The 24161-nt window shown below is 39.3% G+C and overlaps 2 protein-coding genes across 4 annotated transcripts in view; both read left to right on the top strand.

The window, feature by feature from the left end:
- Positions 1–24161, top strand: part of PIP5K1B (phosphatidylinositol-4-phosphate 5-kinase type 1 beta) — a 324986-nt gene that overhangs the window by 38845 nt on the left and 261980 nt on the right. The window contains exon 1 of one of the 3 annotated variants that reach the window (XM_032635393.1): positions 20528–20642. The exons of the other annotated variants lie outside the window; for them this stretch is intronic. The gene's annotated coding sequence lies outside the window, so the exon portion shown is untranslated. Of the gene's footprint in view, positions 1–20527; positions 20643–24161 lie in introns of those variants that run through there. 3 annotated transcript variants of the gene reach the window in all.
- Positions 1–24161, top strand: part of FAM122A (family with sequence similarity 122A) — a 73740-nt gene that overhangs the window by 38405 nt on the left and 11174 nt on the right. The window lies entirely within an intron of this gene.

Below are 24161 nucleotides of genomic sequence, written 5' to 3'. Positions count from 1 at the left end.
CACATCATGGAAGTTTGTGCTTTCATGATTTTTACTGGTTATTCTTGGAGCACATGTCGATTTTTAGTCTTTTATTAGTGCCCACTCGGTGGTTGGGACCTGCTAGTTTAAAATCTTTTCTTCAGCTTCCCTAAGTGTCATGGCATAGAGATAAGAGACTGAGCTTCAGAGATGGACAGAGCGAGGTTCAAATCCCACCTCCACTGCTTGTTAGCCATATGTCCTTGGGCACATGACTTAAAACTCCACCATGGGTAAAATGGGAGTGTGCTTATCTACTTGTAGTAGGCTGAAAAATGGCCCTCCAAAGATATCCATGCCCTAATCCCTGCAACCTATAAATATTACTTTATCTAAAAAAGAAGAGGCTTTGCAGATGTGATTAAATTAAGGATCTTGAGATGAGGAGATTATCCTGGATTATCTAGGTGGGCCCTAAATGTCATCACAGTAGCCTAATAGGAGAGAGGCAGGGGGATTACACAGAGGCACAGAGAGGAGACGGTGATGTGAGGATGGAAGCAGACTGAAATGACATGACCATCAACCAAGGAGTGCCAGTGCTGGTAGCAGCCAGCAGCTGGGAGAGGCAAGGGACAGAGTCTTCCCTAGCACCTCCAGAGGGAGTATGGCCCAGCCAACACGTTGATTTCAGCACAGGAATACTGGCTTTGGATGGCTGGGCTCCAGAACCATGAAGGAATAAATTTCTGTCATTTGAAGCCACCAAGTTTGTTGTCATCTGCTACAACCTTCTCAGGAAACAAATATCCTTCTTTTATATAATAACTTATAACTGCCTATTACTGGCACGTTATACTTAATTTTCCTCCTTTAGTCCTTGTATCAATCAATGGTGGTGTTTCTCAGACTTTGAGAACAGTGGCTAAGAGTTTTAGCTCTAGAGCAAGGTTTCTCAGCCTTAGCACTGTTGATAATTCTTTGTTGTGGAGCTGTCCTCTGTATTATAGGAAGTTTTGCAGCATTTCTACCCACTAGATGCCAGCAGCACCTTCGCTCCAGTTGTGACAACAAAAAACATCTCCAGACATTGCCAAATAGCACCTGGGGAACAGAACACTCCCTGTTGAGAACCACTAACCTGGAGTGTGACTTCTGGTTTTGATCCCAGCTCCATCACTGAGTAGCTGTGTGGTCCCAAGCAGGTTAGGCAACCCCACTGAGCCTCAGTTTCATTATCTATAAAATAGTAATAGTACCTACATCACAGAGTGGTTGTGAGGTTATTCAGATGATGTGATATACGTGAAGGCCTCAAAACAGTGCCTGGTACCTAGTAAAATGTTTAATAAGTGAAAACAATTATTAACTCATGCTCTGCCGTACTAGTTTATCATATGATTTTCTCTAGTTTCCTTTGCAGAAATAATGAGCATTTTAAAACATTTCCAAATATGTAGTGACTTCCGTTGTAAAGATCAGTGTTTGAAATTAAACATCCTGCTTTCGTTGCCCTGGCCTCCCACCCCAGTACTCCCCAGCCCTGTGCCTGAGAGTTGAGGAATCATGGCTTGAATTGCATGCTCCGATCACCTGTCAGTCATACTGACTTACTGAACACTTCATATAATTCCCTGGGTAAGGCGTAGCAACAAGAAAACCCCCTCCCGTCTGTCAGTGATATTTCTATGATTCCATAATTACAGCCTTCTCCTCAGTGACATAGCTGTTGAATTCATGTATGGATGTGTCAGTGTCTCCACTCAAGTTTGCGAAATATTTAGCAGCATTTAGCAGTTTTTGGTGACATGTTAGAAAGTGTTTTGAATAGATACCATCATCTACTTTTGTGAGGAAGAGGAAAGCACTGCAACTGTGGTTTAGGCCATTGTGTTTCTTAGCACGGGGGACACAGCAGTGAATAAAACAAAGATTCCGCCATTCTCAATGAGCTTGCGTTCTAGCACAGAGGAAAACTATGCACAGTCCGTAAGTCAGCGGTGTAGTGTATTAGATGGTGATGAGAACTGTGGGAAAACCAATAGTCCAGCGTAAGGGGGATTGGGAGTACTGGAGGTGGCACCCGGGAAGAGATGCGGTCTTGAGCACGGCAGGAACATGTTTGAATATTTTCATAGGGATAAGTGAAAATGTCTTTGACGTGGATTGAAACCAATGTTTGCTAATGTATTTCTGCTGATAACGAACAGTTGGAATATCCGAGGAGCTGAACCTCTGTTCCTTCTCCACAGTACTGCCTGGGAGTGTCTTTCACAGTTAAGCCATGTGGCTTTGGTTTATCCCAGCTGCCGTGGGAATTCTTGATAGAAATGGTTCTGGGATAATTACTGGCAGTGCAGTCTCAGGGAAGGACTATGCCTAGCAGATCAGAGCACTTTTTTTTTTTTTCTCTTACGTCACATGGATCATCTTTTTCATTTTGGCTCTCCACATATAAAGTGGATGATCTGGGGACAAGTCACTTAATCTCTCCAAGCCCCAGTCTCCTTATAACCTTCGTCAGGACTAAATGAAATAATGTATTGAAAGCACTTTGACCTGTGTCAGGAGCATGATAAACCCTCAGAAGATGCTGGTACAGGCATACCTCGTTTCATTGCACTTCACTTTATTGTACTTCCAAGATACTGCATTTTTTACAAATTGAAGGTTTGTGGCAACCCTGCATCAAGCGAGTCTATGGGTCATTTTTCCAACAGCATTTATTTGCTCATTTTGTTTCTCATGTCACATTTTGGTAATTCTTGCAATATTTCAAACCTCCACTAGCAAAAAGATTATAACTCACTAAGGCTCAGATGATGGTTAGCATTTTTTAGCAATAAAATATTTTAGAATTGAAATGTACATTTTTTTAAGACATAATGCTACTGCACACCTAATGGACTACAGTCTAGCGTAAACATAACTCTTATATGCACTGGGAAACCAAAAACTTCGTGCGACTGTATTGCAATATTCATTTTATTGTGATGTTCTGGAACTGAACCTGCACTATCTCTGAGGTCTGCCTATAGTTGTAATTTTACAATTAGCACAATAAATATTTCTAAGGGAATATGTAAATATGGTAATTGTAAAGCGTACCCGTAATTGTAAAGTGTACCCGTAATTGTTGGTTTCAGATGCGTGCAAACATCTCTGTAATAAACTCTGCCTGCAAAAGGGGGGGTCCTAGGTAGAGAGCCCGTGAACTGGCCTCTTGTGAGCTTGGGCCCCAGACACACTGTAAGGACTCTGTGCAGACTCTCACAAAGGGAGATTGAAATGAGAGCGTAGACACAGTGAATAATTCAGATAATAAATGTCTGGCTGTTGAAAAACGTGATTCATTAGCTCTCATGGATGGTTCTATTGATTGGCTTTTCTAAGTGATTGCATGGCTCTTCACTTTACTGATAGAGACCTAGATGGACATTTGTTAAATGGTTCTGGAGTAGAATGAGTCACCCAGTTATGTTGAATGACTTCAGAAATTCCTCCAGGAATCAAAGGCTTCGCTGGGAAAAGGTCAGGAGCGGGGGGTGCATGTGGGATGTACTGCCGCACTGCGGGAGAAGTTTTGGAACTGGTGGAGGTGGTGGCTACACAACGCTGTGACTGTACCAAGTGCCACTGAGTTGTTCACTTTAACATGGTTCCTTCTGTGGTACGTGAATTTCACGTCAGGAAGTCTTTAAAAAGTACATTTCTGACACTGCCAAATTCCCCACCTCCTTGTCTAGTCTTTAAGAGTTATTAAAGGATATGATAGTCTGACATTTATATATATATAAATATATATGTAAATTTACATATGTATAATATATGGAATAACTTTTCTTTAACTTTACAAATGTATTAGAAGTTTAATATTTCAGTATATGCCAACACTTTGTGCTTGTTTGCTAATTTATACAATTCAGGCCTTCCCAGCTCTAAAATTTTATGGTGCTATATTGGTTACATAGATAGAGGCCAAAGCGATATCCCCACAGTATCTGTCAGGGTATCTTGCCCATAGTAGATGCCCAATAACTGTTCATTGAATTGAACGTATGTTGTTTTCTGTGTTGCTCATAGGTTATAATTTCATACTTTAATGGAAGTGGACTTACACTGTACAGTATTAGAGACCTTCAAGTTCAGTTTGCTCTAAAATGAGTAACCTAGGCCCAGAGAGGTTAGGTTACTCCTAGAGCTAGGGGAAGGGCAGGAAGTTGTGGTTCCCTGCCTTACCCAGTTTTATTGAGATATCATTGACATACAGCAGTGTATAAGTTGAAGATGTACAGCATAATGTTTTGACTTACATATATTGTAAAATGATTACCACAGTAAGTTTAGTTAACATTCATTATCCCATATAGGTACAAAAAAAAAAAAGAAAATGGTTTTTTCCTTATGATAAGAGCTCTTAAGATCTACTCTCTTAACAGCTTTCAAATATAACACACAACAGTGTTAACTATACTCATTATGCTATAGATTACATATCTCCAGTACTTATTTATCTTATAACTGGAAGTGTGTACCTTTTGACTACCTTCACACAATTCCCCCTTACCCCACGCCCTACCTCTGGTAAACACAAATCTCAGCTTTTTTTCTTTGAGTTTGTTTTTTTCTTTTTCTTTTAGATTCCACATGTATGAAAGATCTATAGCACTTGTCTTTCTCTGACTTTTCACTTGGCATAAAGCCTTCAAGTTTCATTCATGTTGTCACAAATGGCATGATTGCCTCCATTTTTATGGTTGAATAATATTCTGTTGTATGTATGTGTGATATATATCACAAGGTCTTTATCCATTCATCTGTCAATGGACACTTAGGTTGATTTCATGTTTTGGCTACTGTGAATAAGACTGCTGTGAACATGGGGGTGCAGCTATCTCTTCAACATAGTGTTTTTTTCTAATTTAATTTTTATTTTATATTGGAGTAGTGTTGATTTACAATACTGTGTTAGTTTCAGGTGTATAGCAAAGTGATTCAGTTATACATATATCCATTCTTTTTCAGATTCTTTTCCCATATAGGTTATTACAGAATATTGAGTAGAGTTCTTTGTGCTATACAGTAGGTCCTTGTTGGTTGTCTACTTTATATATAGTAGTGTGTATATGTTAATCCCAAACTCCTAATTTAAGTTTTTTTGAAGTCTGTGAGTCTGTTTCTGTTTTGTAAATAAGTTCATTTGTATCATTTGTTTAGGTTCCACATATAAGTGATATCATAGGATATCTGACAGTTCACTGAGTATGATAATCTCTAGGTCCATCCATGTTGCTGCAAAAGGCATTCATTCTTCTTTTTATGGCTGAGTAATATTCCATTGTGTATATGTAGCACATCTTCTTTATCCATTCCTCTGTCTATGGACATTTAGGTGCCTTCCATGTCTTGGCTGTTGTAAATAGTGCTGCAGTGAACGCTGGGGTGCGCGTATCTTTTCGAATTACGGTTTTCTTCAGATATATGCACAGGAGTGGGATTGCTAGTCAACATAGTGTTTTCATTTCCTTCAGGTATATTCTCAGATGTGGAATTGCTGGATCATATGGTAATTCTATTTTTAATTTTTTGAGTACCCTCCATAATGTTTTCCATAGTGCTTGCAGCAATTTACAATCCCATCAGCAGTGCACGAGGACTTTCTTTTCTCCCAGGATGTTGTTTTTTAACTTAGCATTTGTGAAAACATGTGTAGGTAATTCATTCATCCATAGCCATTGGAATATGATTTGGTGTCCTTTTTTTTCTTTGCCTTTTCTCTTTTTCCTCCCTCCCTCCCTCCTCTTCTCCCTCCCTCCCTCCCTTCCTTCCCTTCCTCTTCCCACGCCTCCTTTTTTAAAAGATTCATGTGACCTGATGCTCTAGAAAACTTAACGTTTCTAGGAACATAAGACCAGAGTTTCATTCCTCCTTTTGCCACTAGTTAACCGTGTGTTAAAATTTTAGCCAGTTCTTCCTCTCCGGGTTTCTCTTACCTCACCTATCAAAAGGCCAGAGTAGTGCTTTCCCTGCCTTAAGGGTCAGGGGCCAGACTAGATACTAGATGTGCTTTTGAGGTTTCGTTTGATTTTACATCCCAATTCAGTGATTAGTTGGTGGGTTTGCTTTGAGCTGACTTAAAGATGAGGGGCTATTGCAGGTTCTGTTTATAACTATCTTTCATACTGTTTTCATGATAGTACTTGAGAAAGGCTATAGAAGGAATGGATATTGCTGTGGAAGAGGTGGAAAGGGGTCGTATCTGGAGTGCATGCAGACAAGGGTTCTATTGTATGTTACGTTCAATGTAATAGAGTGTGGTTGGGTGAGATTAGAAAGTTTGAAGGGGTGTTGTGAAAGGTAGGATCATTAGCCTCTGGGATATAAAAATGAGGCTGGCAAACTATGTCCAAAACAAACAAGGTAGTTCTTTTGTTTTTTTAGTGAAAATAAAGGAGGAAATGGACATTTTTTTAAAAAGGGAAATAACCCAGGAAGGGCAGGCGGGAGGAAAAAATATGGAGAAAGGGGCAGTTAAGATTCAGTAGAAATAAAGTCCAGTACCTGAGCTTACTGGCTAATATAATGCCACGTGAATCTTGAAATCTGCAAGTTCTATTTCATCTCTTCACAAGTCTTCCCCCAGCAAAATTTGCTGTAAATCTACTTTGCATAAAAGTTAAATATTTATTTGTATAAAAGGAATACATTGCTCATGTAGAAAATTTAGAAAGTACAGGTGATAAAAGAAGATAAAACCTCTAGTAACCTCACAATTTGGAATAACCAATTTAAATAATTTTGGTATGTATCCTTCAATCTTTTCTACGTCCATTCACTGCACATCTTCTAAAAACATAATCATAGGTGATATGCTGCTTTTTAAAAATTTAAGATGGCTTGAATATATTTTCTGTCTCTAAATAGTCTTCAATAATACTTTTAATCATTGCATTTTAGTGGACATTGCATAATGTATACAAATTACTAGTGTCAGAAATGTATTTTAATCATTAAATATTATAAATATGCTTTAAACATCTGCAGTCATTTCCATGGGATAAATTCCTGGAAATGCAATTACTGGATCGGTGTAGTTGCAGAATGTTAGGTTTTTTAAATGTGCATTGCCGAATTTCTCTCTTGGAAAATGATACCTATATAGATTCAGACCAGCAGTGGGAGTGGCCAATTCCTGTTTGCTTGAAAGCACTGGATGTGATCACTTTTTTAAAGCCTTTGACACGTTAATGTTGAAAACAGTGTGTCATGTTTTAATTTGCACATATTTGCTTTTAGATATGTTTGCATTTTTTGGTATGATTTCCTTTGTAAGTTGTCTTATGTCACTTGCCTGTTTTTGAAAGCAAGATTTTTAATCAATTCACAAAAACTCTCTTTGGTTAAGGTTATTAACTCCCTTTCTGCCACATGTTGCAAATATTTTGTTTAATTCACCTGCCTTTCAGTTTTGTGTTTGGTGGTTTTGTTTTTCTCAAAGATTAACATTTTTATGCTATCAAATCTAATATTTTTCCCTGTGATTTTGGCCTGTATTAGGCTTAGACATTTCTTTTCCATCCCATTATTATATAAATATTACCTTAATTTTCTTCCAGTACTTGTGTGGTTTCATTTTTCACATTTAATTTTATTGCATCCAAAATTTAATTTTATGTGAGGCAGGAGATGGGGATCCAACTTAATCTTTTCCAAAATGAATAACTGGTTGAAGAACCTGATTTAATAAGCCATCCTTTTTGCATTAATTTGAAATGTCATTTTAATTGTATGCTGAATTTCAGACTGTATTTGGACCTTCTTTTCTGGTAAGAACAAAACAGGTTTCAACTCCGATAGCTTATAACACATTTTGATATCTGATAGTGTGAGCTCTGTCTAGTTAACTCATCCCTTTTCCTCCAAATTTTCGTGAATATTCTTGGCTATTTATTCTTCTAAAGGAACTCTGGAGTAATTTTGTCAAGTTCTAAAGACAATTTCTGATGAAATATTATTGATAATTGTAACTGCATTACATTTCTGAATTTATTTGGAGAGAAATTCTAATCTTTACAATTAAGCTTTCACATTCAGCAGGATAGTACCTCATTTCATGAATTCAAATCTTCTTTTGTGCCGCACAGTAAAGTTACATGGCCTTCTTTATGTTGGCTCTGTATACCTCTCTTTAAATATATTTCTATTTGTTTACTGTCTTTTTCTTCCTTTATATATGTGACTTTTACCCTGTTATATTTTCCTGCTGGTTATTTCGGGAAATTAGGGAAGCTGTGGATTTTGTATGTTGACTCTGAATTGTTTTCAAGCATTTCTACTGGGTCTTATCAGTGAATTATCATGTCATTTCCAAATAATGTTAATTACATTTTCCAGTTTCCATTATCTATAATTGTTTACCATTTTGGCTAACACTTGTAAAAACAATAAATATTAAAATAACAGAGCTGCTAGGAGGCATCCTTGTCTGCTTTCTGACTTTAAAGGGAGTGTCACTAGTCTTTCACCGTCATACATGATTTGTGGGTACTAACAGTACTTTGGCAATGCCAGTCTCTTTCCTCTCCAAATAAGATATTTTTAGTGATATGTTATTTGTGTATGGCCTTCTTGATGTATAGCAGTTAAACTCTGTGAAAATGGTAGCTACATTTGCCTGGAGCTCTATGACTAAAAGGTGACATATCAATCAAATAGATACCTTTCGTATTAGATTCTAAGTGATTTGTACCTCTCTGCCCTGCTGAACTTTTAAAAATCTATAAGAAATAATTTGAAATATATCATACTCAAGTTAGAAAAGTGGATCAAAATTCATGTAATGTAAAGTCTTAATTTTTCATGCAGTATTATCAAGACCTTAGACGTACAATATAATTGAATGGTCGAAATTTCCACTCGTACTTCAGAGAAGAAATGTTTTAGGTTTATTGTATCTTACTTTGGAGACTACTTTCCTAAAAGATCCACTTTTTAGTAGTGATCCTGTTTTTTGGATTAGCAGGGGAGCACTTTGAATGTACACTTATAAATATACCTCTGCTTAATGATGTTACAAGCAGTTTATAAAATGTATGAGGTGCTAATATCAAAGGAGCATGCTAACTCAAGATATTTTCAAGTACCTTAGGAATATGGACCCTTTTAATTTGTTAACACTCCCCTGTACCAAAAATAAAAATAAAATAAAAAGGAAAACTGGCCTGTATGAGTGATACAAGTTTCCCCCCACCAAAATGTGGAAAATATTGAAAAGTATAAGCAATGTAATCCTTCCAGTAGAGTTAGCCACTGTTGGCATTTGCCGTTGTTTTCTCCTGTGTTCATGTAATTACAGTCACACTGCATATATGGATTGTATATTGTCCTTTTATCTAAAATGTTTTAATCATGTGTTTTTTTTGCCTGGTGGTGGAGCCTTTAAGTATGAAAGCTGGACTGTTCGGACTGTGGGAATGGAGAACGAGGTGATCTGAGCAGGCTTACAGATGGCCAGAGTCCTGAGGATGAATCCCAGGATGAGCTCAGCAAGGTCCACCACGGTCCTCAAACAATCACTGACCCAGGTCCTCAGAGTGCCTTTGGAAAACAAAGCTGAGATTATCCTGCGTGACCTCTGGGAGGCTTAGGGTCAAAACAAAATACTCCTTTTCTCTGAGCAACCGGGTGTCCTCTGGAAGCTGGCCTCCTCTGAGCGGCAGTGTAGACGGCCGTGACTTCTTTGGTCAGTCGTCTGGCACACGGGGATATTTCCAGGGTAGACTGACTCCTGTTGTGCATAAAGAATCCCGTGAAGAAGGAAGTCGGATAGATTGGTTTACTCCTAAGGCCAAATTCCAGGGATTTCTGTAGGGCCTTTGGCCATGTGATATTTTTACATAAACATTTTTTGAGACCCCTGTCTGATAGATCAGCATTTCTTTCTCTGTGCTGTAATACTAGTTCTAAAAAACTTATAGCTAATCCATTACCAAGACTGAAAATAGGGAGAGCTTGGATTGGCAATTTAATGCAAAGTATTTGTGAATTGCTTGTATTCTCATTTTGTCAGCTTGACACATTTGTAGAAAAAAATAGATTTCTAAAAATGTATAATAACTGCTATGCAGTCTGTGTGCTCATTCTTAGTTTACAATTTTGTTTTACAAGGTTATCTGTAAATTAAGAGCCAACTAACAAACAAGGGATGTTTTAAGAAGGGTGATTTTTGTTCGAATCATCCTTGTATTCCAATTGATTAAAAATAAAATTAGAAAAAACTTTTATCTGTGACCTTGTTACAAAGTTTGAGGATGCTGGTCATATAGATGTGTATTCTTCTGTCATGTGTTCCCTCTGTAATTTCTTCCTTGCATCAAACAAATGCCTGGTATTTTTGCTGTTTCCATTTTGTAGAGTATCAAATTAAAATACATGTGTATCTCAATCTATTCCTTTAGAACATCACTGTCTGTTAGGAATATGAGAGCCACATGTGTAATTTAAAATTTTATAGTAGCCACAGTTAACCTAATATATCAAAAATACTATCATTTCAACATTGAATCATGAAAAATTAAGGATACATTTTATATTTTTTCTTCAGACTGGATCTTCTAAATCCAGGGTGTATTTTACACTTAACAGCGCATTCAGACACTGGATTTTCATCAGAAATACTTGATCTGTATTTAGATTTCGGAAGCTTTACAGCTGAAAAAGTAGACTCACATTCCCAGGTTGTTCCAAACATACCTAAAAGTTTCCCAGTAACAGAAACATCAGGTTTTTAAAAAAAATTAAAATGAAATAAAATTTAAAATGTACCTCTTATGTGACTAAGCAAGTAAAAGCTCAAGTGCCATTTTAGTTGTATGCCCAGCATTTAATTTTAGTTACTAGTAGCATAGGGCAGTGAAAGAGAATTGGAGAGAGAGGGAGAACGAGAGAGAACGTGTATGGCTTTGTGATTAACTAGCTGTGTAACCTGGAGAATAGTGCTACCCGCGGCCTTCTGGCCTGGATGTCATCATTTATAAATTAATTATGGGGAATGGACCAGATGTTCTTCTCTGAGGTCCCTCTGGCACTCATAAAATGTTATGAATCTTGTATGCACAGAGCCTCAAAACGCCACACCAACTTGACTGTATTTCAGACCATTTCTGTAAAATAGATGGGTGTGAAGTGTTCTGTTTCATGATAAGGCTTAAGTTGAGGGCAGAGGTGGGAAGGGCCACATCAGATCTGGTCGTCTGCAGGAGCTCTTGGCTCTCCTTGGGGGGAATAAATGGTCACCTGCTATAGAACTTACAGAAATCATGTATCTCTTCTCTCAGGTGAAATTCCCTGTATTCCTTTCCTGTTGCTACTGTTACAAATTCCTACAGATGTAGCGGCTTAAAACAACACAGATTTATTATTTTCGTTATGATGGTCAGAAGCCCCAAATTGGTCTCACTGGACTAAAGTTAAGGTGTCAGCAGGGCTGCGTTCTTTCTGGAGGCTCCAGGGAAGAATCTGTTATCTTGGCGTCTTTCAGATTGTTGAGGCCAGCAGCAGTCCTTGGCCCATGACCTCCTTCTACCATCAAAGCCAACAATCCCCGGTTCAGTCTCTCTCTTTCCTTTAAAGGCCCCTTATTTTAAGGTCAGCTGATTAGCAACCTTAATGCCACCTGCAACTTTATCCCCCCCCCACCCATGCCACAGTCATAACATAGTTACAGGCTTGGAGGATTAGGACTTAGACATCTTTGGGGGAGCATTTTTCTGCCCACCACATTGTCAAGTCTCTGAGGTTTCATAGTTTATATGAATAATTTCAGAGCAAGTCGTTTTTGTCTCTCTGTCCCTTCTTCCCACTCCGAGTTAGGCACAGTCAGCCAATAGAAGGTAGGAGTCAACTGTGGGAATTAGGGCTAAATAGTGACCTTGAATGACTAAAGAATTTCTCTTCAGTGAAGCCTGCCTCAGTCTCCAGCTGTTTCTTAAAGCTAATTGTGTGTAGAAGGTTCTTTGACCAAGGACCATGTTCCCACCCATGGAAAGACAGAAACTGTGTCCTTCTAAAGATAATAAGAATGTATTGCCTAAGCTTTTTTTTTAACCTCTAATCAAAGATATCATAAATGTTTGCCAAAGTTCAGTGTGTAATTTTTTTCTCTCTGCTGAGTTGTGGAATGTTGGTTTTCTGAATTTAGAATCATGCTGTCTTTGTGAACGTGCTCGTTAAATAGAAAAGTTGGACTGTCTTAATTTGTATTTCAGTCCACTCTTTTGGGTAGATTTTTATATCTGGCTCTCACTACGATTATTTGCGTCTCTGGTGAAAATGCCACATTTATTTGCAGATTAATTATGCCATTATCAAAAGCTTAGAGGGAAATCTAAATTCACTGTTAGCGTTTAGAGAAAATGTACAAGAAACTGATGTAGAAGAGACGAGGCAGGGGTTTTCTGAGTGGGCAAACTAGCACTTATCTTTCGGTTGACAGTGTTGTTTAGGCTTTACCCTGTGAAGTGTTGGTTTGTAGGGTAATGAACTGGTTGGGAGACCTCAGTGGTTAAGCACCGTTTCACATTTATTGTGAGCTCTGTCCCGGCCATTTGTCACTTAGCAACGTGCCAAATTCTGTGGAAGGCAATGGGGATACTGTCCTTCAGAGCTGCCATATCGTACAACCCCAGGAGTCACCATTTACATCACTCTGTAGTCTATGAATGGCACCCCCTGGATTTGTGCGGTGAAAGACTATGAGGCCTTATTCAGTGACCCTGATATTGCCCGTGAGAGAGCCTGTAGCCCAGTGGGGGACAGATTTGCATACAGACTCTTACAATCCCCGTGTTAGGTGTGAGTGGATACATATTGGTAATAGGAGTGCAGAAGAGGGAGCATCTAACTTACCTTAGGGAAGTCAGGGTATCTAGAAAGGTTTCTCAGAGGAGGCCCTGCCTAAACTGAGTCTTGAAGAATCAATAGGAAATGGTCAGACAAGAAAAAGTGGAAAGGTTTTTTGGGCAAAGCCAATCGTGTGCAAAAGCATATGGCGTTTGCAAGACCTGCAAATATTTCAGTATGACTGAAGTGTGAGATTCATGTGGGAACGTGATGACGCAAAGCATTTAACCTTTCTGTGCCTTAGTTCCCCATTTAGTAAAACAAAGAAAACAACGCTCGCTTACCTTGTGGGGTTTTATTAGTAAGATCTCATAAGTAAAATGCTTAGAACAGGGCCTTAGATGTTAAAAAAACACTTAACAAATGTCAGCTGTTGATGTTGATCACAGTCATATTACATGAGGTTGAAAAAGTAGGAAAGGTCTGCATAGCCCATGCTGAGGAGTTTCAATATCAGAAATTGTTGGGGAAATTGTTGATTTTTTTAAAAAAAAATTTATTTTGCGAGGCTGATCAGACCCTGGTGATTCGATTCTTACTACTCAAAATCATCAGAGAGACTGATGAAGAGAAATGACACTTTGATCAATTCATACTCAAAATGGAAACCTCTCAGCGTGCCGTGACAGTTGTGGCAATGAGGTGGTGTATTTTCTTCCCACGAGCTGGTAAACTTTCTTGAGCTCCTGTGTTAACATCAAATGGTCTTATAAGTAAGGATGAGGATTTGAAGCAAATGCGGATGAATGCTTTGAAGGGCTGGTTTCAGCAGATGATGCCAGCCCAGTGGATCATCCTTACTCACTTAACGCCATGTCTGCCAGACAAATGAGAATTCTCAGAGCATTTGGTTCAGGGCACCATCTCTCTGGAGACACCAGAGACACTGATTTTTTCTTCTCTCTCCCTTTATAGATATCCCTTTTTGGGGACATATTCCTCCCCTGATTTTTTTTTTTTTTTTTAAATCATCACCTTTGTTTCAGCACGCTGTCAGGAGATGTCATGATGTTTCGGTTTATCTTGACTCTCTTTAAACTTGGTTGCTTTTTGATGATACTAATCTCAACAATAAACAGTCTCCACAGTGGTCATTTTTTCATTGCATTCAGGAGCTAAGTGGTGGGTTATTTCCGGGACTATTTACTCGGTTAAAGTCCATCCATTGTGGGTGAATTCACAGTACTATTAATTCCATAAAATGGCCCTTCCATTTCTTAGTGTCATCTTATTTTCCTAACCTGTTGCTTTAATCATCTCTTATACTAGGTTTTAGAATCTGTTATATTTGGGGGCCTATAGCTCAATGAATGAGTTGGGAGGATAAGATTTGTTTCCCAAAGTTGCTATATTTGTCTAGTAATTCTTTTATCAAAGTACTGTTGAAGGACCTTAGAATTTTAGTATCTTTCTACTGAATGCTTTAGGAATATAAACTTTTTTTTACTGGATTTTCATTTAATGCTAGAGTGTTGCTTTATACATTATATCAAGCGTTGCAAGGTCAGACAGATTAGGCAATACTTTATCAAAACAAAAAATAATAATGGTAAAAAGACTGATAAAGTAAACCTTTTCTTGCCCTCACCTTTATTATGTGATCTCTTGATGTAAACATAAGCATCAGTGTTTCCCCCCAAAATTGATTTTATGTTTCAATTTATAATTACCTTGATTTCTTTAATGATAGTTATTTAAAAACACTGAAGCATTTCACACATTTGACGTGTGCATTTTAAAATAAAACTAGAGTTTAAGAAAAAGTGGAGAAGGCCCATCTAAATTTGCTGCCTTTTGGAATATGTATTCTGAATCTTGTTTTTAAGCGTTTAAACAAAAATGCTTTGATGGAATGCTACAATCACTGCTCATTATCTTGAATTCACTCGCAGGTTATTTGTTCTTAACTGTTAAAAAAAAATAAAAGCGAATGTTCACTATGTTATTGCTCCAAAGGAAATCAGTCACAATTGTTCATAATGGGTGCTCATTTAAAAATGAAAGCCCTGAAAAAAATGAAAGCTCTGAGAAAGATTGCACTCCTTATTTTTAATGCTTCAAACATTACAGATGTTGACAATGTGATGAAACTAGCCTGCCTCTAGTATTTTAGCGGTCTGTTCCATGGAGCAGTTCGAGATGAGACTGTATTATAATGAAATATCTATTAAAATGCTTATGCTATACTGGAAAGTTGGGTGTGTACCCGTGCTACACTGAATTCTGTGCTCCAACAAAACATTTTATAATGTTCTGGTACCTGTTCATGTTAATGCAACATGGAGAAAAATGGTTGCTCTCCCTTACTTGGAATAAACTTAGAGCAAAATTCCAACAAGAGCACCCAGAGCTATTTCTAAAAATGCAAGGCATGTTTTTCTTTTTTTTTTATTTCTCCAAAATAGGCCTGAAGATTTTAATAAATAAATATGATTTATTATGGCTATTCTGTTTATAGATAGATACTAGATCATATAAAGTGATTTGGTAACTTGTGAAGAGCCAAAAAGTACATTAAAAATACCCAATTTATTAATAATTTTTTTTTTTTTTTTTTTTTTTTTTTTTTTTTGCGGTACGCGGGCCCCTCACCGCCGTGGCCCCTCCCGTCGCGGAGCACAGGCTCCGGACGCGCAGGCTCAACGGCCATGGCTCAGGGGCCCAGCCACTCCACGGCATGCGGGATCCTCCCGGACCGGGGCACGAACCCGCGTCCCCTGCATCAGCAGGCAGACTCTCAACCACTGCGCCACCAGGGAAGCCCAATAATTTTTTAAATGCAAAAAACAGGGATTTCCCTGGCGGTCCAGTGGTTAAGACTGCGCTTCCAATGCAGGGGGCGCAGCTTCAATCCCTGGATAGGGAACTAAGATCCCACATGCTGCGGGGCGAGGCCAAAAAGTTAAAAAAAAAAAAAAAATGCGAAAAACAGCAAACCTAAGTGCCACTTTTTGTTATCTAAGCCTAAGTTTAAGAACAAAAATGTTGAGGTTGAGGTTGAGGTGCATGTGGAGAGCAAGCACTCAGACTCTGTTGGGAATGCTGATTGATGCAGATTTCTCAAGGGTCTTGTGTTCATCAGAAGCCTTGAAGTAAAAGTCCTTTGATCTAGCTGTTCCACCTCTGGGAATTTAGCCTGAGGAAATAATTGAACAATGGAGCCAAAACTAAAGACAGTGATATTCATTGTAGCATTGTTTATAGTAGCAAAAATTGGAAACATCTCACATTTACATCAGTAGTTAATCAAATTATGGTTCTTTTATCCATTGACTATCTTATAGCTGTACAGAATGATGCTGTGCAGGAAAAGATGGCATAATATGGAAAGTAAGTTACAAATTAGTATGTATAATATGGTCTCATTTATGGTTTAAAAAAAAGTATACGCTAAGGCTTGGTGGCTATACCCCTAACAAAATGTGAACAGAAGTATCACTGGAGAATGGATTGCAGGAAATATTTACTTTGCTGATTTTTTAAATATAAGAAATATAGACTTTTTATAAGCAAAAAATTGTTTTTAAATATATCTATCTTTGACTAGCACTTCTACTTTTAATAATCTGTCCTACCAGTATAACTGGAGGAGCATGCAAAGATGTTAGTTAACGTTCAATGCAGCATTGTTAAAAACAGTTTTTAAAAAATAACCCATCTACCTATCCCCTACTGTCAGGAATTTAAATAGGAAAGTCATGGTATAATCGTGCTTCACCGCCATTGAAATTGAAGATGTAAATATGTATTTATTGATATGGAAAAGATGGTCACACCATATAACAGGGAAGAGACTGATTAATAAACGCTGTGTGTAGGTAGGAAGGTAGGTTTGTAGGCAGCCAGAAGTCTGAAATGTTCCACATGACAGTGTCGACAGTAATTATTTCTGAGTAATGGGTAATTTTTAACTTTGTATGTGTTTTTATTTTTTAAATTTTGTTTGTGTTTTTATTTTTAAAATTTTGTACGGTGAACAAGTATGTCTTTTGTTCTCTTATCACCAGAGAAAGTAAAAGTCAACAAAATTAAAGACCAAAAAGAAGAAATAACCAAAAAATATTGTAAGGTACTATGTGAAATTCCATGGAGATAGATGAAGTGTATTTCTAGGAAATTTTACTGTTTCAAAGTGGCTCCCAGGAGAGAGAGCTTAAATCAATAGCCATGGAAGAAATGAAAAAGTTATCGGAAGATGCTTTCTAAATTCAAAGTGCAAGGTCCAGTTGGCCTCAGTAAATTCTTCCAACATTCAAGGATATTAAGTAGGGTGACCATATAATTTATTAAAGGGAGTTTTACTTGGGACAAGTGATGTAAACTGGAGCTTTCCCATGTAAACCTGGATGAATGTTCACATTACTGTTACAGCTTTTTCTAAGCAAAGAGCAAAAGGCAAACTTCCAAGTTTTTTTATTCCAAAATGATCTTTATATCAGAACTTCACAAAGATAGTGTGTGTGAACATGTACATGTGTATGCTCACACACACCGAAGATCAATCCGGCTTGTGAATATCGATGCAGAACCCTTCAATAAAATACCACCAAATAGAATTTAGCAGTACATTAAATAAATACATGGTCAAGTGGGGCACATCACAGGAATGTGAGCTTGGTTCAGTATTGGAGAAGCTGGGCTCCATATTAGATCAAAAAAGAAAAATCTATATTGTCATCTTAACAGGTGACAAAAATGCTTTGCTAAAATTCAACATCCAATGATATATTGATCGTGGCAATGGTTACGTGACTATATACATTCGTCACAACTCACTGAACCGTATTCTTTATAAAGGTGAATTTTATTGCATGTAAATTATATGTCAATAAACTTCATAAGAATAAATAAAATCAGTCTTTGGTAACAGAAAAAATATCCAACACACATTCTGGATTATAAAGAAAAAATTTAAACTTAGTAAAATTAGAATAAGGATATGTTACTTTTGTTGCTTTATTTTAAATACCGCATAGCCTCATGACAAAGCAGCATGATATTTTGTGAAACACAAGAAGCATTCCCATTTAAGTCAAATGCATGATAAGAATGCTCATTTTCATTGAAATTATAAACCTGACTCAGAAAGTACCAGCCAGGAGACAAGAGAAAGTAGTAATAGATATAAACACTGAAGTGGAACTTATTATTTGTAGATATTTGAAGTACGTACCTAGTAAGGAGAGAATCAACTGGAAATTTATTAAAAACAGAGAAGTCAGTAAGACACAGGGCTGGTTATAACTGGTGCTGGTAGGGGTAGAAGTGGGAAGAAAAGGAAAAACTGGATGCATCCATCATCCACTAGGAGAGGTTTCACAGGTATCACCCACCATCATTCTCATGTTCCTGACGTGCACCAGGCCCCAGGTCAAGTACTACAGGGTATCCCTTTACTTGTAAGACATGGCTGGTGTCCTCTTAGCCTGTGGCCAGAGACTAGGTTGAGTATAAAGAAAAATGACAAAGGATATTGTGGAAGGAGGGGTCATCATGCAGCAGACCAGGAATGACGGTCCTGGGGAAAGAGGGCTGAGACTAGAGTGGCATGGACATATATACACTACCAATAGATAGCTAGTGGGAAGCAGCCGCATAGCACAGGGAGATCAGCTCGGTGCTTTGTGACCACCTAGAGGGGTGGGATAGGGAGGGTGGGAGGGAGGGAGACGCAAGAGGGAAGAGAGATGGGAACATATGTATATGTATAACTGATTCACTTTGTTATAAAGCAGAAACTAACACACCATTGTAAAGCAATTACACTCCAATAAAGATGTTGTAAAAAAAAAAAAAAATGAGAGAAAAGAATGGGTTTTCAGAGGTCATGAGCTGGTGCCTCAGAGCCTAAACCAGCGTTTATACCCTTTTGATCAGGCCCACCCAGTGTGTTAATTAGCTTTTTTATTTTTTTGTAATTTAACATGTACAGATTGTGAGAATCCCTGGTTTTGAAAATCTGAATGCTCAGCCTCTCTTGAAAAATTAGAAGCTTCAGCATTGAATGACACCTTTTTCTGCAAAGGGCAACAGTTGGCTAGAATTGCACAGTGGCTGTCTGTCTCCTTTAGATGCCCCCCAGCTCTCCAGTCTGCTGAGTGCAAATGCTGTTTCTTGTAGTGCTATCACTCCTCTGTCTGCCTGCCCTCGGAAGCATTTCAGTTGTTGATAATAAACTGAAGCGAGATACTGGGCACACGTGTAGACAGTTGACTTAGTCACACTATTGGGAAAAGTGGTGGGAGCATTTGAAGAAATTAAATATTTGCTTCATTAAATGCACAACTTCTTCAAACCCAATAATATATCCCTAGTTCCCTCATCTTATTTTAAAAATTAAAACATTATATACATTTAAAAAATTATTTTATTTCATTTTTGGCTGCGTTGGGTCTTCGTTGCTGCACGCGGGCTTTCTCTAATTGCGGCGAGTGGGGGTCATTCTTCCTTGCGGTGCACAGGCTTCTCATTGCAGTATCTCATTGCAGTGGTTTCTCTTGTTGCAGAGTGCGAGCTCTAGGCACACGGGCTTCAGTAGTTGTGGCACGCGGGCTCAGTAGTTGTAGCTCACGGGCCCTAGAGCACAAGCTCAGCAGCTGTGGCGCCCAGGTCCAGTTGCTCTGCCGCATGTGGGATCTTCCCGGACCAGGGCTCAAACCCGTGTCCCCTGCACTAGCAGATGGACTCCCAACCACTGCGCCACCAGGGAAGCCTAGGCTGTGGGTTTTTTCTAGCTTATAGTCTATATCCGGCTTCCAGAACTGCTAAGTGTAATAAAAGCACTAGCATTAATTGCATTTTCCCTTCATTTTTGCTAAAGAAAAGTGGAAGTTTTCATGTTGTCAGTGATGGAGTAGATCAAATGTAAGCAGCCCTCTGAAACTGTAACTAGCTATTGTTGAAGAAAAGAGTGATGTAATTCCCCCAGATTTGACTTCTCTAAAGCTAAAGGTTATTTTTATAGACTTTAAATAAATATTTATAACCTGTTGCTTGTGCCCCCAATTCCATTTCCTCCACTCACTCCACGACTTTCTGTCCCAATTATCTTTCCTTTCCTATCATTAGTATTTCTCTTACCACTAGTCACTTCTCGGGAAAGAAAAAAAGTTTAAGAAAATCCTGTCCTTAAGAACCCTTCCATGACCCGTCATGGTGATGTTTTATTGCTTGCTTTCCTCTGAGTCTATGCGGAAGCACCTGGCACCCCGTCAGAACTTGAAAAATGTTTTCTCAGTTTGAATCAACCACATTTTTCAGAGCATAGTCTACTGGCTTCCTCCAGTTTCTTATCACCCACCTAAGGTGCAGCTCCTCCCAACTCCTGCACACTCCCTCCCTCTGTTTCTATCTCCCTCCCTCTGCCTCTCCCTAAGATCCCCAGGTATCTCCCAGACATCCTCCTCCCTCCCTGCAAACAAAACCAAATCCTTGAGCATTTCTGCCACATTTGACAAGTGTCATTTTATTTTATTTATTTATTTTTTTTTGCGGTACGCGGGCCTCTCACTGTTGTGGCCTCTCCCGTTGCGTTGCGGAAAACAGGCTCCGGACGCGCAGGCTCAGCGGCCATGGCTCACGGGCCCAGCCGCTCCGCGGCATGTGGGATCTTCCCGGACCGGGGCACGAACCCGTGTCCCCTGCATCGACAGGCGGACTCCCAACCACTGCGCCACCAGGGAAGCCCGACAAGTGTCATTTTAAATCACGGTTTGCTGCTGGTATCTCCAATGTGATTGACAGAGCCTCCAACTTCATTTCAGCTCTTCTCCCCTCCTTCGGTAAGGCCTGCTGCAGGCAAAAAGCCTCTTTCTCAGCCTTTGGCCATCTTGCTGAGGTCCTGTCCTCTCCAGGTCAAAACAGGGATAGGAAGGAGTCCAGATAACAGAAAAACAAAAATTCTCTCATGAAGGTTTCACTCAGCTAGTGTTATTATTGGAAGATGGCGTCTCATGCTCCAAATTGGGCAGGTTAGAACAGACTCCCTGGGGATCCTGTTTGCAAGAATTCTTCATAGACTTTCTGTTATTCCCCTCAATCAGCTGAAAGCAATCTCCTCATCTTCTAAAATGTTAATATATATATATTTTTTTTAGGTGTTGGGGGTAGGAGTTTATTTATTTTGATTTATTTTTGCTGTGTTGGGTCTTCGTTTCTGTGCGAGGGCTTTCCCCAGTTGCGGCAAGTGGGGGCCACTCTTCATTTGCGGTACGCGGGCCTCTCACTATCGTGGCCTCTCGTTGCGGAGCACAGGCTCTTCTAAAATGTTAATATTTTAATAAGTACTTGTGAGCAGTAGAGATGCTTTTCATTCCAGGAGTTTCCAACCTTCGGAGTACGTCAGATTCACTTGGAGAATATTTTTTTTAAATAAAAACGGCAATACCAGGTCCCGGGCCTATTGAGTGAGAATCTCTGTACTGGGGCTCTGTTGTGTTTGTTTTAAAAATTCCGCAGGTGGTCCTGATGCTCACTTGAGGCTGAGGATATGAGAACTAGCTTATTGTATGGTTAATAACGTGCTGCTTACCTCCTTCCTGGATTCTCAACTTCCCTGGGGTCTTTTTCATCTTTATAATACCTGCTACAGAGCCTTCATTGTAACAGATTTTGAGTGTTTTGTGGTTTGAAGGATTTTGAAATCTCAGAGTTCTAGCAGAGAAGCTTTGTCCCCAGTATTTGTTCAGTCTCCAAACTGAACTGCATGTAGATGCGGCACTCAATACATATTGCAGGAAGAGCTGGCTAGGTGGTTGGTGCCTAGGAAAGAGAAGTGAGGCAACAGTCTGGTTAAATAAGATGTACTGGTTATGGTTCTAGGATCTGTTTTGAGAAATCTCATGTCTGGCTGTGTTCTAAGAGTTTCGTGCGTATTACCTCAATTAATGTTCACAACAGTCATTTGATAGAGGGACTATTATCCTCATTTTTCGATGAGGAAACTGAGTCTCAAGGAGGGGAAGTAACTTGACCCCCAAGCCACGCCTGTGTAAGTTACACAGTCAAGATTTAAACCCAGATTCTCTGACTTCAGAGCATGATTTCTTAAATACTGTGTTGTAGTACTTTCCATTCAAAGGCAGTAGAGCTTTAGAGCAATTTGGGCAGATATTAGGGTTAGCCTCTTCCTTCCTCCCTCGCACCCTCCTTCCTTCTTTTCAGCCTGTCTCCCTCTCTGTAGCCTGTCTGTCTGCTCTTGTGATGAGATTATTTCAGAAAATTCATCCTGGCAGCAAACTTATGCAAATTGGATAGGATTGGAGCCATCCTCACATGCCCAAGACTCATTGTAGCTGTTGTAGTTGGGGGCAGACAGAATGCTTTAGTAATAGAGGCCAGAAAGAAAGGGGAGGCTATCAGATGTTAAGCGAGTAAAACTGAAGAGATTTAGTGATGGTTTAGATGGAAGACATGAAGGGGTGGAGAGATCTAGAATCTGTGCAGTTTTGCTGTGGCTGTCTGGAGAGATTATTGTGTAATTCATTCTCAAGAGAAGAGTGGATCTGGGGTAGGGAGAAGTGAGCTTGTTCACAGACAAGTTTGAAGGACCTGTGAAAAGTAGAGTGGAATTGTCTAGTAGGTAGTTATATATTACAGTCTAGAGATAGGTCAGCCCTACTTAGGGACATGAATCTGAGAGACGTCAGCACATTGGTCATAGTTGAAACCATGGAAGTGGATGCTGTTGTTTAGAGAAAGAGGTGAAAGTGAAAGGGGAACCCCAGAGAGCAAACATGAGGAAGCAATTTCTATGACTTAAATAAAAGGTCTTGCCTCTGTGCTGGATGCCTTTTTGACCTTGAAGAAATCACTGGCTCTCTCTGAACCTAATTCCTTGCTGATAAAGGTTAGTGTAGGTGATTTCTAAAGGTCCTTTCAGAGCTGACATTCTGTGGTTCTAACACTTTGCATTCGTTTTTGGGACTGCTTTGGGGCAAGTAGGGCATTTATTAATTGCTGAATTTTGTAACCTCGCTAGTGTCTGTAAGCCCATGCAGTTACATGGATCCCTCATCTGTCTGTCTGATAAGCAGAATGATTATCCTGTACATGTCAAGTCCACCATCATTCTTTCAAAATAGCCTGGAGCGCCATGAACATGGCAGGTTTGAGGAATCCACTTGTGTTACATGAGCTGTGAGCCTCTGAAAGCCAGACCCCTGGGCTTAAATTCCTCTACCCCTTAACTGGTTATGTCATCTCAGGCCCCTACGTTAACCTCTCTGTTCCTCCTTTCCCTCATCTATAAAATGAGGGTCATAATCCTAGAAATGGTGTAGGGATTAAATGAGTTCATATGCACACAGTACTTAGAAGGGTACCTGGCACATATGCCCTCAGTAAATGTAAGCTACTATTGTATGGTGATGGTGATAATGATGACGACATTGTCTGGTAAAAGTGTCACAACCATAAGGGCTGAAGAAGTCTCCTCTTTTAGACTTTGAGTTTTCAAATGGAGAGTGAAGAAGAAAAAACTGTACCACTTCCTAATAAGTGGAACTTTCAGATGATAGAACTCCATGGGTGGTAAACCTTCATTTCCTACCAACAAGTTGAGCTGCAGGTGGAAAAGGCATACAGATGCTGAATTACGGTTGCATTCAGTTTATACATTAGTAAGTATGAGGTAGGAGGAAATAGAGCACCCCTCCACAATACATATTAGCTTAAAGTATAGCTGGGTGAAAGGAAAAGAACACATTAGAAACTGCCCTCTCTCTCAGTCATAGAATCCACTTTCTTCAAGCGTCTTAGAGGTTAGGTGACTCTTGGCTATGCAGCTGTCATCCTCTAAAGCCAAAAACATTTCCCTAAAGCATGTAGTTTATGAATCTTTAGGTCTGGGGCAGCAGCTTCAAACTTCTTAAGATCGTTTGACGTGATCTTCAAAACATACCTACAAGGAGTCAGCTACCTGGAGAGAAGGGTGTGCATCTCGAGGAATGCATCTCTTGAAACTTCTTGAATCTTTTTCTGGTCTCTTCCCCTTTCCTCTTCCGATTTTGTCTGAGAGTGGCTGGGTTCATCTTGTTTATCAGGCTCAGCCAAATGTGTGTCTGCGCAGTTCGTTATATGCCAGGAAAGACAGTAGCACGACAGCAGAATTCAAAACAGGGTTTAAAATGAATAAATGAGAATAAGCCTCTGGGATTAGTCCCAGTTGAAAAGTTCAGCGCGATCAGGGAGGGTAGCTGCTGCTGTTGGGGACAGACAAATGACTTGCTGCGGGGAATAGGATTCACTGATCTAGCCACATTTTTAGTTCCTGATGGCCTCTCCACCCTGTGGGGTCCATC

This window comes from Phocoena sinus, chromosome 6 (genome assembly GCF_008692025.1).
Source record: "Phocoena sinus isolate mPhoSin1 chromosome 6, mPhoSin1.pri, whole genome shotgun sequence".
Classification (NCBI taxonomy): domain Eukaryota; kingdom Metazoa; phylum Chordata; class Mammalia; order Artiodactyla; family Phocoenidae; genus Phocoena; species Phocoena sinus.
The sequence above is the reverse complement of the archived record's forward strand: the minus strand, read 5'-3'. Positions and strand labels throughout refer to the sequence as shown.